This window comes from Misgurnus anguillicaudatus, chromosome 9 (assembly GCF_027580225.2).
Source record: "Misgurnus anguillicaudatus chromosome 9, ASM2758022v2, whole genome shotgun sequence".
NCBI classification, from domain to species: Eukaryota; Metazoa; Chordata; class Actinopteri; order Cypriniformes; family Cobitidae; genus Misgurnus; species Misgurnus anguillicaudatus.
In genome coordinates this window covers 16,704,985-16,720,620 of record NC_073345.2, presented here as the reverse complement: position 1 = coordinate 16,720,620, position 15,636 = coordinate 16,704,985, and the positions used below count along the sequence as shown (strand labels likewise).

The 15,636-nt window shown below is 36.1% G+C and overlaps 1 long non-coding RNA gene across 1 annotated transcript; it reads right to left on the bottom strand.

Moving 5' to 3' along the window:
• Positions 1-8,738: 8,738 nt before the first annotated feature.
• LOC129438334 (uncharacterized) lies at positions 8,739-11,743 on the bottom strand. Its single transcript, XR_012371095.1, has 4 exons — positions 11,362-11,743; positions 10,596-10,628; positions 10,324-10,469; positions 8,739-9,594 (listed from the first exon to the last, which is right to left on the bottom strand). It is a non-coding gene; the product is annotated as an uncharacterized lncRNA (long non-coding RNA).
• Between the last annotated feature and the right edge of the window lie 3,893 nt (positions 11,744-15,636).

Sequence of the window (15,636 nt, the reverse complement as noted above, 5' to 3'; positions counted from 1 at the left end):
GTGCGCTGTTTTGACTCACGTGCCCCATCGTCCGGTGCTTTCTGTGCTCGTGAAAATAAATAGGCCCACACAATAAAACGCAATCAATAAGCGTGTTTGTCGTTTTGATGTGCAGGATAATGCATTTAAATCCTCCTGGGAAGTTGCTATTTACGTACGAGCTAGGAATCGTTATTATGACACGTCCGCTGAAGTGATTTTAATGGGGGGAATAAAGCTTTGAAAAATTTCACATTTTCTTTATATTCTTTATCACTTATTAAAACAACATTTTTTTAATTGTATCTATGTAGCAAACGTATGTGCATAAATGTAATTAGGCTGTTGTATTCCTTATGGAGCGCCGCGCAAAATGATCTGTGTATGACATACTTAGATTCGCTCTCAGTGTATTTTGATGTCATAGGCCGTCTGCACAGCTAAATAATGTCTTTGTAGTTTTGTGAATGTCAGCATTCACAATCAAAATTTCTTGTGATTGAAAACTATATATTTGCAATGACTGATTGTCGACATCCTTTCTCAACTGTTTTTTAATTATATATACAAAAATGTTAGATGCTCTTTAGTTTGTAAGCCAAATTGTATAAGCTGTCACTTAAAATTTAAATATAAATGTAAAAAATTAGCAGATTTATTACTACTGTATTACAAAGGCTTTCAATATATGCCAAAAAATAACATTGGAGTTTTTGTGTGAGAATAAAGCAACCAGTGTCAACATTCAAGCATGCAATATACAGATCTGAAACAATATTGTTAATGTATACCCTAAACTTCTGGTACCTCCGCCACTGAACAACCATGCAGTTTGCATAAAACAGATTCATCTACACATACACTCACCATAAGGATTATTAGGAACACCATACTAATACTGTGTTTGACCCCCTTTCGCCTTCAGAACTGCCTTAATAACTGCCTTAATTCTCGTGGCATTGATTCAACAAGGTGCGGAAGGCATTCTTTAGAAATGTTGGCCCATATTGATAGGATAGCATCTTGCAGTTGACTGAGATTTGTGGGATGCACATCCAGGGCATCAAGCTTCCGTTCCTACACATCCCAAATATGCTCTATTGGGTTGAGATCTGGTGACTGTGGGGGCCATTTTAGTACAGTGAACTCACTGTCATGTTCAAGAAAACAATTTGAAATTATTTGAGCTTTGTGACATGGTACATTATCCTGCTGGAAGTAGCCATCAGAGGATGGGTACATGGTGGTCATAAAGGGATGGACATGGTCAGAAACAATGCTTAGGTAGGCCGTGGCATTTAAACGATGCCCAATTGCCACTAAGGAGCCTAAAGTGTGCCAAGAAAACACCATAACACCATTCCATTAATGAGAAATTTAACAGGTGTTCCTAATAATCCTTTAGGTGAGTGTATGATGTGGCACAAACTCGTGAAAATTATATTTTTGCAAAAACTAGGTTTTTGTAATAGACAGCCTTCGTTATGAGCTAGGTTCTTGTTTTATTAAGCCACCGTTTCAAGTCTCAAGTTCAAACGAGGATATCCCAAATTACAATTGGCCCAGTAATGATGACTTCTTCTCAATGTCAGTGAAGTGAGTGGCCCAGAATGGAGCATGACATAAAGCTCAAACTATCTTTTCTGACAGGCAAGTCCTCATCACAGCAACTCTTACATTTTCATTCCCTCCTCTGACCTCAATCAAGGCCTTTCACTTTTATCATAAAGCAATTTCCATTACAGACATCAACTCATTTGCGTTCATGAAGGTCAATGACCGGAGGAACACAGATGATGAGCTTGATCTGGACATGGGCTTACAGAAGACTTTTATGTCATTATGAACATTCGGTGTGGGCTGACAAAGTAAATACACAGCTCTTAAAATTGCTAAGCAGCTAGAGCTCATGGTGAAGGAACGAATCATATTAAAAACCACTAAGGTCCTCTATATGAATATATACACTCACCTAAAGGATTATTAGGAACACCTGTTCAATTTCGCATTAATGCAATGGTGTAATGGTGTGGGGGATGTTTTCTTGGCACACTTTAAGCCCCTTAGTGCCAATTGGGCATCGTTTAAATGCCACAACCTACCTGAGCATTGTTTCTGACCATGTCCATTATGACCACCATGTACCCATCCTCTGATGACAATGAGTTCACTGTACTAAAATGGCCCCCACAGTCACCAGATCTCAACCCAATAGAGCATCTTTGGGGTGTGGTGGAACAAGATGCTATCCTATCAATATGGGCCAACATTTCAAAAGAATGCTTTCAGCACCTTGTTGAATCAATGCCACGTAGAATTAGGGCAGTTCTGAAGGCGAAAGAGGGTCAAACACAGTAATAGTATGGTGTTCCTAATAATCCTTTAGGTGAGTGTATGTAAATATATATATATATATATATATATATATATATATATATATATATATATATATATATATATATATATATATATATATATATATATATATATATTTAAGCAATATCGCTCGAGTAGGAGTGTGATATAGCTCTATATCATCACGGCTGTGATTAGGCCAGAGGCACGAGGCCGTAGGCCGAGTGCCGGAGGCAATCACAGCCGTGATGATATAGAGCTATATCACACGACTCCGAGAGGGATATTGCTTTTATACAAGAGTTCGACGGCACACGTTTGAAAAACGAAAACTAGAAAACAACAACGGAGTTATTTTAAAAGCCTCTTTGTTTGAGAACTACTTCTTCCGCCACGGATTTGAGGGCGGCCAGAATGACAGGTAAAACTTTCGGCTGCTTTGAAGCTCATAACAACTCAATGGACGGAAAAGCCGTTACTTTATATTACCGTTTCTTGGTCACAAAGTGTAGTTTTAAGATTAGTTCAGTCGAGAATGTTTATGTATTATATTTAAATCTGCAGTCGATTAGTAAAGATAGCGCCTGTTTGAACGTTTGCGTAGTGAGATTCGGTACGAATGAGAACCAAAGCATGAGCGGACGTCAGTGTTCACTCGCCCCGCTGACCACCGCCCTCTCTGGGTTACATCTCTGACAGAGATACCCTGGCTCTCATGTTGGCCTTGTTTGTTTATGATCGTCAAAATGAGATCAAATCAGCAGTATTTGGTGTCATGATCAAACTATTACTTGTTTTTTAATTCATATTTAGTGTCTTTTGTGTGGTTATTGTTTTGGCGCGAGGTAAAAGTTAATAAAACTACTTGTATAACGTTACTATTGCTTTCTCATTTATTCTTAACGTGATACGAGCACTCGATTATTATTATTAAACTTTGTTCTTGTCAGTACTATATAAAACGTTTTTTTATAAGTGTCAGAGAGATGTTTTTGCATGCTGCTTATTAATAACGTTATACCAGTGGCGATATCTCATAACATGTTTTAATAGTCACGTCACGATAAAGTAAATGATCAATGTCCACAATTAAAAGCTGCGGTGCTTGCCTGCAGTTCCGCGGTGTTTTCGCGTTCTGATGAGATATAGCTCCAGAAAAAAAACGAGTGTTTATATTCCTCTTTCCAAGTGTTAATCGTCCACACGATGTGACAAGACATTTCTCCCATTAACTTTAACGTAACATCCAATAATAACTTCCGATTGGGGATTCACAGACTGATTTATGAGCTAGTAAACTAATGAGATACACGGAGAGTGAATCAAAACAGCGCGTCTGTGTTTTTCCATTCAGAGATGATCCTGCTTAGGACCTCCATTCACTAGGTGGCGGAATGATACGAAAGGTGAAGCGGTTACAGTGCCGATATTAGCACAATATCGCATAGCTCTTAGCCAATCAGATTCGAGAACCAGAAAGAACTGTTGTATAAATATATATATATATATATATATATATATATATTAGGGGTGGAACGGTACACACAAGTCCCGGTTCGGTTCGTACCTCGGTTCAGGCTTCACGGTTCGATTCACTTTCGGTACAATGGAGGAAAAAAGCTAAACAAAAATGAAGAAGGCATTTTTTTAAGCTAATCTTAAAAACATAGGTGTCCTTATCAGTGTTATTTTGAGATGTCATGAATATGAACTGAAATGCATTTAACATACTATCTCGTATTTCAAAAATATATACCACTTTAAGTAATCTTGTACTCATCTTTCATACAAATAGGGGTTCAAATGTATTACAAGTGTTACCTAAATACATTTTTAAATTACATTTTTGGCCTTATTTCATATTAATGTACTAAAGAACAAAAAATAGGCTTGTAGGATGAATTAATAGGTGTGTACGACTTCACGAGGCGCTGCAAGAAACGACAAGTGGATGACGTCAGAGTAACGCGAGAGCGATTTGAAATCAGCCTCCTCCGCAAGATTTCTCGCGGTACTCTGACGCTGATGGCGCTGCGTAAAGTTAAGCACACTTACAAAACTGAAAGCAGCTGAACTCGATAGAACTGCCCTGCGTATGCCTGTTGTATATAGCAGGACAATTTATCTTCTCAGCGAGAGAAATACAAAGTGTGGCATTTGAACTGACTGAAATGCGTGTTTGTCAAGGTGAATGCGTGAGACTTGAGAGCCCTGATTAGATGTATTTCCACTCACATACCTAACAACTGCTGAACAACGCCGACGCACAGTCCTCGTCTTTTCCACCACTCTCTCGCCTGTACTATTGTAACTGACTGGAAAACTGAAGTTTTGCCAAACTTGCGATCTTAAAGGGGCCGGCGGATCCTCACCACCATTTGCCATACTCGCTGTCGCTGCTATTTCACTCACTGGACCGTGAACCTGACAAAAAACTGCAGAGTGCCAGAATGTAGACGGTCTCTGATAGAGCGCATACATAGGCGGAACTCGGCTGCATTGGCGCCAATCAGAGCTTCAGAGCTAAAGCGGGGCAACAGATTAGCTGTCCATAAAGAACCCGCGGATCTAACAGTAGTTCCGCATTACATTAATTATTTTGCACGCAAGTTTTTTTTTATTTTCATACCGTGTATTCTCCGTTTAAATTCATGCACCGAACCGTGACCCCCGTACCGATTCGGTTCGAAACGAATACATGTATTGTTCCACCCCTAATATATATATACATATATATATATATATATATATATATATATATATATATATTAGGGCTGTCAAAATTAACGCGTTAATAACGCGTTAACGCAAATTCATTTTAACGCAACTAATTTTATTAACGCCGATTAACGCAACGCGCAATTTCTGCTTGACCCTTGGTCCAGCCCATAGTTGAATGAACAGAGACGCAGACAAATGGGATCCTGTCTAAATGATTCAAAGGTTTTGATAGAAATAAGAACATTAACCAAATCGTCTAGCAAATCCAATGCTCTAAATGCTCGTTGGACATCTGAAATTATCTATATTTATACGTCTGAGGTGTAACGTTCCCGTCCTCCTTAATGCTTAATCTAATGCAAAGATGCGTCTCAATTCATTTTGGTTTCGCTTTTATGCATGACTTAGAAAATAGACTGCAGGACTTGCTTGATGTTAAAAGAGTCATTAAGAGAGATAAAGTTCGGTACCTGATTATTGTTAAAGAGTTATTAAGAGCGACAAGACTCAAAAGCGATCTCCTCACGCTGACTGACTGACATCTGAAGCGCGTGCATACAGACGCGCGAGTGCGCGACCCGGATATATAGACATCTACACAAAATTAAAGTTTTACAAATATCTGCTTTGATAAGAATTCACGCAGGTAGGATCTATAATCTGTTATGTATTAAGTAAATGTTTGGTTAACTGTTGGGTAAAAATATCTGATGTATAACATTATATTAGATCACTTAGATTTTAAGCAGTCTGTCACAATGTCAATCAAACAAAAGAAAAAAAGTTTAACATATATTGATTATGTTTTTGCTTTGTGTGTGCTAAATCTTATAGTTTTATTAGTGATTTTAAGGTATTGATGTGGTAATTTAATGTATGGATGTGGTGATTTTTCTGGTAATTTAACTTTGCTGACTCTTTCAACTTCAAACAGGTGTAGTTATGTCATATTTTGTTATATTCCACCAAATCATGCATTGTTCTATGTTTTAATAGAGAATGTCAAAATGAAGAGTTTGGTTCCAAAACGCAATAAACGCCATTTTTGAAAAAAATGAGTTACTGCCAAAATCAGTATTATATCAGGTCAGTAGTTAAAAGTAAATTCTTAATTTTACGCAAAATCCAATATCCGCCGTGTTATTCTGTCATCTTTTCTCCCTTTTTTCCCAAAATGCGACAAACGCCACTCCCACTTTTTTTCAGAACGCAATAACTCCATTTCTGATATTACAGCCCACCGTTCACGCAATGTAAACAAGCAATGGCGGACGCGCGTAGTACACGGAGTCCTGGTTTTCCTCATCTACTTTGTACTACGTGATCAACAAACAAAACAAAATAATACTTTAATTGCATCGCTAAACCTGTGATGGTTTTCTGTGATGGGAAAGAAACGTAAGCCATCAGCATCTAACAATTTCCCTGAGAGGCACTTGGGAGACGGGTGCTTGTTCTCCCGACAGCATCAAGCTTCTCATGCTAACACATTGACCCCAGAGGATCTTATGAAAAACTGTACATAATTTTACTCAAAGTCAACGAAAATCGAGCAGGACCAAAAACATTTTACAGTCGATCGCTGTGAAAGACGTTAAGCGAAGACGTGAAGTAACCGCAATGACAGGGTTCTTAATATGACAAAGTAAGTGTTTTGATTAATAACATTAATGTTTATATTTTTAATTAGTGTGTACAACTAGTCAACTAAATGAATATAACATGGCAAAGATGAATGCACATTTATATAGGCTATTGATTCAATAGATTTATAGCATTTTGAATAAAAACTTGTCATGGATTTATTGCATTTTGTGGAAGAAATAATCCGTTTTTATAATAAATCTTTGAAAATCAACTTATGGATTTGAATTTTTTATGTTTTTATAACCTAAAGATGCTGTGTGAAAGTTTGTAACAGAAAATAGTTGTTTTCATCTTGTCACTTTCTTGGTATAGAAAACACGTTTTTACCAAAATTTGTCAAAATGGATTTATTGCGTTTTGGAACCAAACTCTTCAAATATGAACAACAATTTATTTGAAAATTTGCTAATTTCGACTAAATTTGATAGTGGTGCACGATATATCGGCCGCCGATATGGTCATTTTTTTACATATCGGCATCGGTCGGATGTCAAAATAGGGCCGATGTGAACAGGCCGATAATCATTCCTGTGTATTTGACGTGTGTGTAGGAGACGTGAGTGTGGGAGCGAGTATGTTTGTTTTTGCACAAGCGCATAAGTTACACATGTGCTGAAGCAGGTTCTGTCGTTTGCCTGGTCGTTCTTCAAAGTGTCTGAAGAAGATCCTCGCCATGCTGTGTGACAGGGGTGTCCAATTATTGGTCCAATACGTCGATCGCGATCGCAAAGGCAATGCCGGTAGATTGCACATAAGTTAACTGTGTATCCTTATGCTGCTCAATGCCTCCAAGAGTAATTGTGACACACGTAAGTCTTGAGTTGCTGTGCCTTTCTTCTCAAATGTGTTTTTATAAATCTTATGCCTGCCCGCCAGAGCATGTGAGCGGTGCGGTAATATTTCAGCCCAGTCTCCTGAAAATGCGTATAAATAGCACGAAGTGTAAAACTCGTGCAATACATACGCCAAATTCCACTTTGGCGTGCATATGATACGCAAGTCCTTCCCATTCACTTAAACGGGGCATCTTTTTTTGTCGTTTTATTTATTGGTTTCTCAATTTTTTTGCTATTTTTTTACCATTTTCGCTTGGGTTTAGGGTTAGAACAACTTTTTGTTATTTAAAAATGACATCCTAACCCAAACCGCAACTCTAACCCCAACTCCAAGCGACCATGGCTTAAATATGGACAAAACATAGAGAAACCTGTATATTAAATAACCTCATTAAGCAAATCTGAAATCTAACCCTAAACCCAAGCGAAAATGGTTTAAAAAACAGAAAAAAATTGAGAAACCAATAAATAAAACGACAAAAAAAGATGCCCCGTTTAAGTGAATGGGAAGGACTTGCGTATCATATGCACGCCAAAGTGGAATTTGGCGTATGTATTGCACGAGTTTTACACTTCGTGCTATTTATACGCAACCTCAGGAGACTGGGTAGAATATTTCCATCAGAGCGCATTTCCGAAATTTCCTCAATACGCTCAGCACCGCTCGCTCATCCCAGAATGCCCTTTGGTAACTTCGAGAATCTGTAAAAATGGCTAGCAATAAGTTATGGAGTTCAAATATTGTTTTAATGAAGTCGCCAGCCTTACATAGAAATGAAAGAAATGAAACTAAGATGACAGAATAACTGTAGTGTCGTCTGCATCTAGATGCAGTTTTAAAGATTAAAATTAGGCTACACTGAAAAAAAAAATCCTTTCAATTTACGTAATTTTAATGTGTACATCGGTCCCACATGATCCGATTGTTTAAAACCAAAACAATTTTCCTCAAATAATTTTTATGTGTCAGACCAAAACATTTTAATTATTTTAAGTAGTCTAATACAAATATGTTGACTCAAAGTGATATTTCTCTTTACTATAACACATTTATTTTGTAATGTTTAAGTAATTTAATTATGTAAGGGGACTAGATTTTCATCTGTAATTCCAACATGCTTTTTTAATGCTTATATTATGGGATTATGTAACTCTAAAGCAATTTCATTATGTCTCTGGCACCAGAATAATCACCCATAATTATCCAAATGTTATTTATTTCTTTTTAAATACAAAATACATTTGCATTGGCATAAAAAGTGAAGAGTTTTGTACAAATGTTTAGTGATATTGAGGCAAACCACTGCTTTCAGATCATCAATTCATTTAAATCACTACACATTAATTCAATAACAGTCAATAACTATTACAACAATCAGCACATGCAGTACATACATAAAGGGGCAATTTCCCAAACAGGTTGTAGATTAATTCATGACTAGGCCCTAGTTATATTAGGATGAAACTGACCCAAATGTTTAAAATAGTTACTATCACAGTAGATTTAGAAGTGCTAAAACACAAACACTGCATTCCAAAGAGACATGCAAAACAGTAAGTACTATTATTTTTTAAATGGATTTACAAACTGGAAAATATCAATCCTTCAGAAAGTCAGAGCAACAGCATTTGTATAAACTGTTAATCAAAGATTCAACAAAAACAAAATAAAACAACCATTACCAAACTCGACTCTGAGCAGCAAACGGTTAATGTATTAATAAGAGAAAACACTTAAAACAGATAAACAAAGTCAAAAATGAGCAGCACAGTCTTTCTGATCCTTTCACTGAAAGAAACTGTTCGTTAAAGTTACTCTCAATGCAGTTCCATTAAAATCTTTTGGATTTCCTCAAAAATAAAGCGGAGATCAGGATAGCTCAGGTTTAAGGCATACATCAGCTCAAACAACATGGCACGATGTTGCAACACCTTCATGCCTTCCAGGACTATACAAAGATCCTCTTCTTCATCACAAGAAGCATGTTGTTTGAGAGCACAAATCCCAACATTGGTGTCTTCAAATGACCTCACTGATGCTGACTTCATCCATGCCCTGTACAAAACAAACAAATGTAGTTAAAGAAACAGAAAAAAGGTTACTGTTACAATAAAAGTGTCATTGGAAATTAGTACAATGCAAACAAATATAAATGTAAGTATACAGACCCATGTGCATTGCCACAGCATGTTACAATTGGTTACAAATATATGGGTTACAAAGCAAGGCAGCTACACTGTCCACTGCTCTGGGTGTGTGTGGGTGTGTGTGTGTGTGTGTGTGTGTGTGTGTGTTCACTACACTGGTTTGAGTTAAATAAAGAGGCCACATTTCGAGTGTGTGCTACCATACCTGACAATCACAGCAAAAGTGAATTCTCTCATTTTCTCACTTTCATGTTGTTACAGACCTGTATAGATGTCTTTGTTCTGATTAACATGGAGGAGGATATTTATTTTGGGGGGTGTTTGCGGCCGAGCTGTTCATGAGCCCCATTCACTTCAATAGTATTATTTTTCCCCACTGTGGAAGTGAATGGGGCTTATGATTGGTTTGGTTGCGGACATTCCTCAAAATATCTTCCTTGGTGTTCGTCAGAACAAGGACATTTGTAAAGGTTTGTAACAACATGATGAGAATTTTTATTTTTGGATGAACTACCCCTTTAAATCTTACCAGGTGTTTTAATGACCGTGTGCCAAAAGATGTAACTAAAACATACTAAATGTTCTGTACTTCCAACAAGGTTTACACATTTTATGTCTATGAATCTATATTACTTACATCTGTCATTTGATCATTGATTGTTTGAAGCCTTTTTGCTAGCTGTCCTCCTTTCTGATAGAAGAGTTTCATCAGGTTTTTGGATTGGAGGTCCAGGTGACACAGGAACATTAGACAGTAGTGATTCTTTCAAATTCAGCATTTATCTGAAAACAAATTAACCAACCATTGTATATTTGAGTACTGCGAGTAAAAGAATAATAATTGTATATTAGTTACAAAAATAAGATTTAGCTCCTAACAGCAGTACAAAAGTGAAAGAAATGACTTACCAATGCTGTGTAGCGCATGCAAGGATGATGGACCTATAAGAGGAAGTATTCAGAGGTGAAATCAACACATAACCTCAAATGATGAAGGTCACACATACACAGAGCAATAATGAAATAAGTATTATATCTGTCATAGGACGCAATTTTGGACAAAATGAGATCTTAAAACAACAAGGTTCTCTTCTGAAAACGTCAGCTTTAAGGTGTGGCACTTCAAAGCGATTTTTTTTTCAATTATTATACCAGACGTCACGCGAGACATTTAAAAAAGCTTTTTCTAATAGAATGAAGTGTTTCTCGTGGCGTAGCGAAGTCATGAATAACTGACGCGGGTCTGTTCATCTGATTAAGCAGACCGTTTGTTTCATACGCAATGTCATTATTAATGTAGTCAATTGATATCATCTGGTAAATTACTTACATGGATAACGTTACTCTGGACAGAATAACTTTTGGTTAGCGTTTTATTTGTCCTGACAGGTTTCCATAGAACAACTGAGTAAAAAGTGCCTCAAAAGTCAACTCAAAGCTGACAGTTTTCAACTCTAAAACTAAAACTACCAAACGTGAAATAACATTAAACAGCTGACGTTTTTAAAACGCTGTGTTTTTCTTTATGAGCTTGACTGACTTACTCCACCAACCTCCTCCAAACTAATATTTACTACAAGTCATTGCAATGGCTACATATTGTAAACAAAAAAATAGTCTATCTAGTGAAGATATATCACGTATGAAGCGAACATAAATAAATAATATAACTTACTTTAATAACGTGGTGTCCGTCTGAGAGAGTTGTTCTGACTGACTGGCAGTGACTGCTGTGCTTAGTCTTCATTTTGGCGCCCAAAAAAACGATCTTTATTCTTCTTTTATGGCAATCGATGTCCTTCTCAATGAGCTATACTGCCCCTGCTGCTCAGGAGGTGCCGTTTTGTGTCCAAACCCAATTTTATTGTTTTAAGTATTCAATTCAATCAATTTTAATCAATGTGAGAATAATGTGTTCATTTTACATTCAAACAAAACATTTTAATCCTAATCAATTAAATTATGTTTACACAAGGAATATAAATATTTTGTGTTGCATATACATGTTTATTTTATTTAAATTCAAAGACCCACTAAGTCCATTTTTTTCAGTGTACTTTAATCTAACTGATCAACACAAATACAAAGCGCAATAATATAGGCTAACTGATTGCTTACCAGCATTAAAACCACTTAAAATAAGAACCTTTATAGTTCTCCGCTCCGTGGATGAGAAAGCTTCAGCCAAAAACGCATTTAATATTAACTGACTGAACACTGGACTATTCCCTGGACATTTAGATATTTTTTTTTTCATCAACAGCATGCGTGGAACATTATAAACATTGATGATAATCTGCCGACTCGACTGATTCAGCTATTTTACAGAGAGTTCGCTTAATTAACGGCTTTTCATTCGGTCCGTGTGAGCTAAACATTTTTGTGCTATAATTTGCTCTCGCGGCTATATTTCTTAATATTTTTGACCAAGTAACACTCGGGATAAAATGTAAGTTGTTTTAGATAGCATTTAAGCTTCTGAAATGATGACAAATCAGTCTGACTAAAATGATATATCCAGATGAATTTAGCCAAAATAATGATTTATTCGTTTATACTATATAGATACACGTTAATTTATCTACCAATATACTATTGAAAATGCCATAAATAAATACTCATGGCCTTCTGTATTGCATTCGTTTTGTACATTTACAGGTTCATAAATACTGTCTAATTTTAATTTCTTTAGGACAGAGCTGTGTTCTGTATTTACTGATGCACTGTAAATTTGCACTTTAAAAACCTTCTTGTTAAGAAATTGTTCTTCAATTTATTTTAGTTTTTTCAAATAATATATTTATATAACATAATAGTTTGTTAATCTTTCTCATAAGGAGAACGAATTATTATAATATTTCGTAATTACTTATTACATTTATTATTACTTAAAATTAGTAAAACATGTGAATGTCGTGGAAACAATTTGTTAATTTTAATTATATCCGGAGCTCCGTATCAGTTAAACTATAATAGCCAACACACAACTGTACATAACTGCGATTTATCAGCTAATACTTTAATTAAATGCAATTATCCAAGAAAACAATTAGGCTTACTAAAAAAAATATATCGGAGCGGGATCTGAGCGGGAATTGGTTTATTTGTGAGCGTGAGCGGAAAGTTAACGGAGCGCTTGCTTGGGCGGTGAGCGCTTGAACAGTAGAGCGGAATATTTAGCGGAGCGTCACACCGCTCTGCTTCACTCACATGCTCTGATGGTGGACAGCCCTAAATCCAATGTATGCAGTATAGTCCACGCATTTAAAGTGTTTTTAGCATGTAGAACTTGTCGGCTAAAAGTCTGGACACCACTGTCTTAGAGTAATTGTGAAACACAAAGTCTTTTTGAGTTGCTGTGCTTTTCTTCTCAAATGTGTTTTTATAAATCTTATGCCTGCCTGCTGCAGCTTAGTCGTGTAAACTTCTGAAATTTACCAGGATGCAATCGCATTCTTGCCTTCATGCAGCTAATGCACGCGCCCGGTGTGTGTACGCGCGCCCGAGCAAACGAGGGAGGAAGAGAGAGAGAGAGAGAGAGAGAGAGAGAGAGCTGCAGCATTGTGCTGATTTATATGCTTCTGATACTATTGTCATTTTCTTTCTAGTTTGTTTTACTAAACCGTATCTCCGCTATTTTATACAGTAGTCGACATGAACTCCAGGATTTTTTTTACTTCTCAAAAAAATAGAGTAATGGTGACAGCCCTAAATCTAATGTAGAGATATATGCAGTATAGTCCACGCATTTAAAGTGTTTTTTTTAGCATGTAGATCTTGTCGGCTTTATCATTTTAAAAGTAGATCACCACACAAAAAAGTCTGGACACCCTTGCTGCTGTATGCAATGAGAGTGAGGGCCGGGTGATACGAGGGGGAGTTCGGGACAAATTGTTCAACACAACCAATTTGATCACCCACTTAAAAAATAAGCATCCCGAAGCTTACAAAGAATAGGCTTACATATCAATCAGCTAATTGATGACATTTTGCACATGGGTAAAGGTGCCCAATCAGTCATTTCTGGGAATAAATTACAAAAGTAAAAAAAAATGTTTTGGAAAATAGCTCTTTATTTGATTATCATTAAAATGTGTTTTTTATACAGAGATATCGGCATCGGCAAATATCGGTATCGGCCATAACAGACAAGGGTCATATCGGTTATCGGCATCGGCCAAAATTTTCACATCGGTGCATCACTAAAATTTGACAGCACATGTCAAAAATTATGCAGCATCAAATAAAAATGGAGAAAGAAAATTCTTCTTAAAGGAAAATGCATATACAAAACAATGGCTTGATGGTTCTGTTAAAAATGTAAACAGGCTGTTGTTAACATACATTTGCATAAAGCATCTATATATGTATATATGATCAGAGTATTAAAAACCTGAAAAGTGTTAAATTAGGGTAAATTTAGAACGGATAAAAATATGCGATTAATTTGCGATTAATCGCGAGTTAACTCATGAAATCATGCGATTAATCTAGATTAATTTTTTTAATCTATTGACAGCCCTAATATATATATATATATATATGAAGAGTTTGGTTCCAAAACTCAATAAATCCATTTTGACAAATTTTGGTAAAAACGTGTTTTCTATACCAAGAAAGTGACAAGATGAAAACAACTATTTTCTGTTACAAACTTTCACACAGCATCTTTAGGTTATAAAAACATAAAAAATTCAAATCCATAAGTTGATTTTCAAAGATTTATTATAAAAACGGATTATTTTTTCCACAAAATGCAATAAATCCATGACAAGTTTTTATTCAAAATGCTATAAATCTATTGAATCAATAGCCTATATAAATGTGCATTCATCTTTGCCATGTTATATTCATTTAGTTGACTAGTTGTACACACTAATTAAAAATATAAACATTAATGTCATTAATCAAAACACTACTTTGTCATATTAAGATCACTGTCATTGCGGTTACTTGACGTCTTCGCTTAACGTCTTTCACAGCGATCGACTGTAAAATGTTTTTGGTCCTGCTCGATTTTCGTTGACTTTGAGTAAAATAATGTAAAGTTTTTCATAAGATCCTCTGGGGTCAATGTGTTAGCATGAGAAGCTTGATGCTGTCGGGAGAACAAGCGGCCGTCTCCCGAGTGCCTCTCAGGGAAATTGTTAGATGCTGATGGCTTACGTTTCTTTCCCATCACAGAAAACCATCACAGGTTTAGCAATGCAATTAAAGTATTATTTTGTTTTGTTTGTTGATCACGTAGTACAAAGTAGATGAGGAAAACCAGGACTCGTGTACTACGCGCGTCCGCCATTGTTTGTTTACATTGCGTGAACGGTGGGCTGTAATATCAGAAATGGAGTTATTGCGTTCTGTAAAAAAGTGGGAGTGGCGTTTGTCGCATTTTGGGAAAAAAGGGAGAAAAGATGACAGAATAACACGGCGGATATTGGGTTTTGCGTAAAATTAAGAATTTACTTTTAACTACTGACCTGATATAATACTGATTTTGGCAGTAACTCATTTTTTTCAAAAATGGCGTTTATTGCGTTTTGGAACCAAACTCTTCATATATATATATATATATATATATATATATATATATATATATATATATATATATATATATATATATATATATATATATATATATTAGTGATGCACTGATGTATCGGCCGCCGATATTTACCGACCGATTTTTGATGCATTTGACAACATCAACAATAGCACGAGAAAGGCCAATACCAATTGTTTATTAATTAACTGCATAAAGAAATCCATTATATGTAAAAAAAATGAGTTAATGTTGTTAATAAAATAAATGCTGAATAGCAAAAACCACCTTTGAAGGTTGTTATGCTGTCTTATTATTAGGGGTGACCCCGAATAGTCGAAGATTCGATGCATCGATAGGAGAAGCCTGATTCGACTACCAATCTCACAGTCGAATCGTCGCAGATGTGTT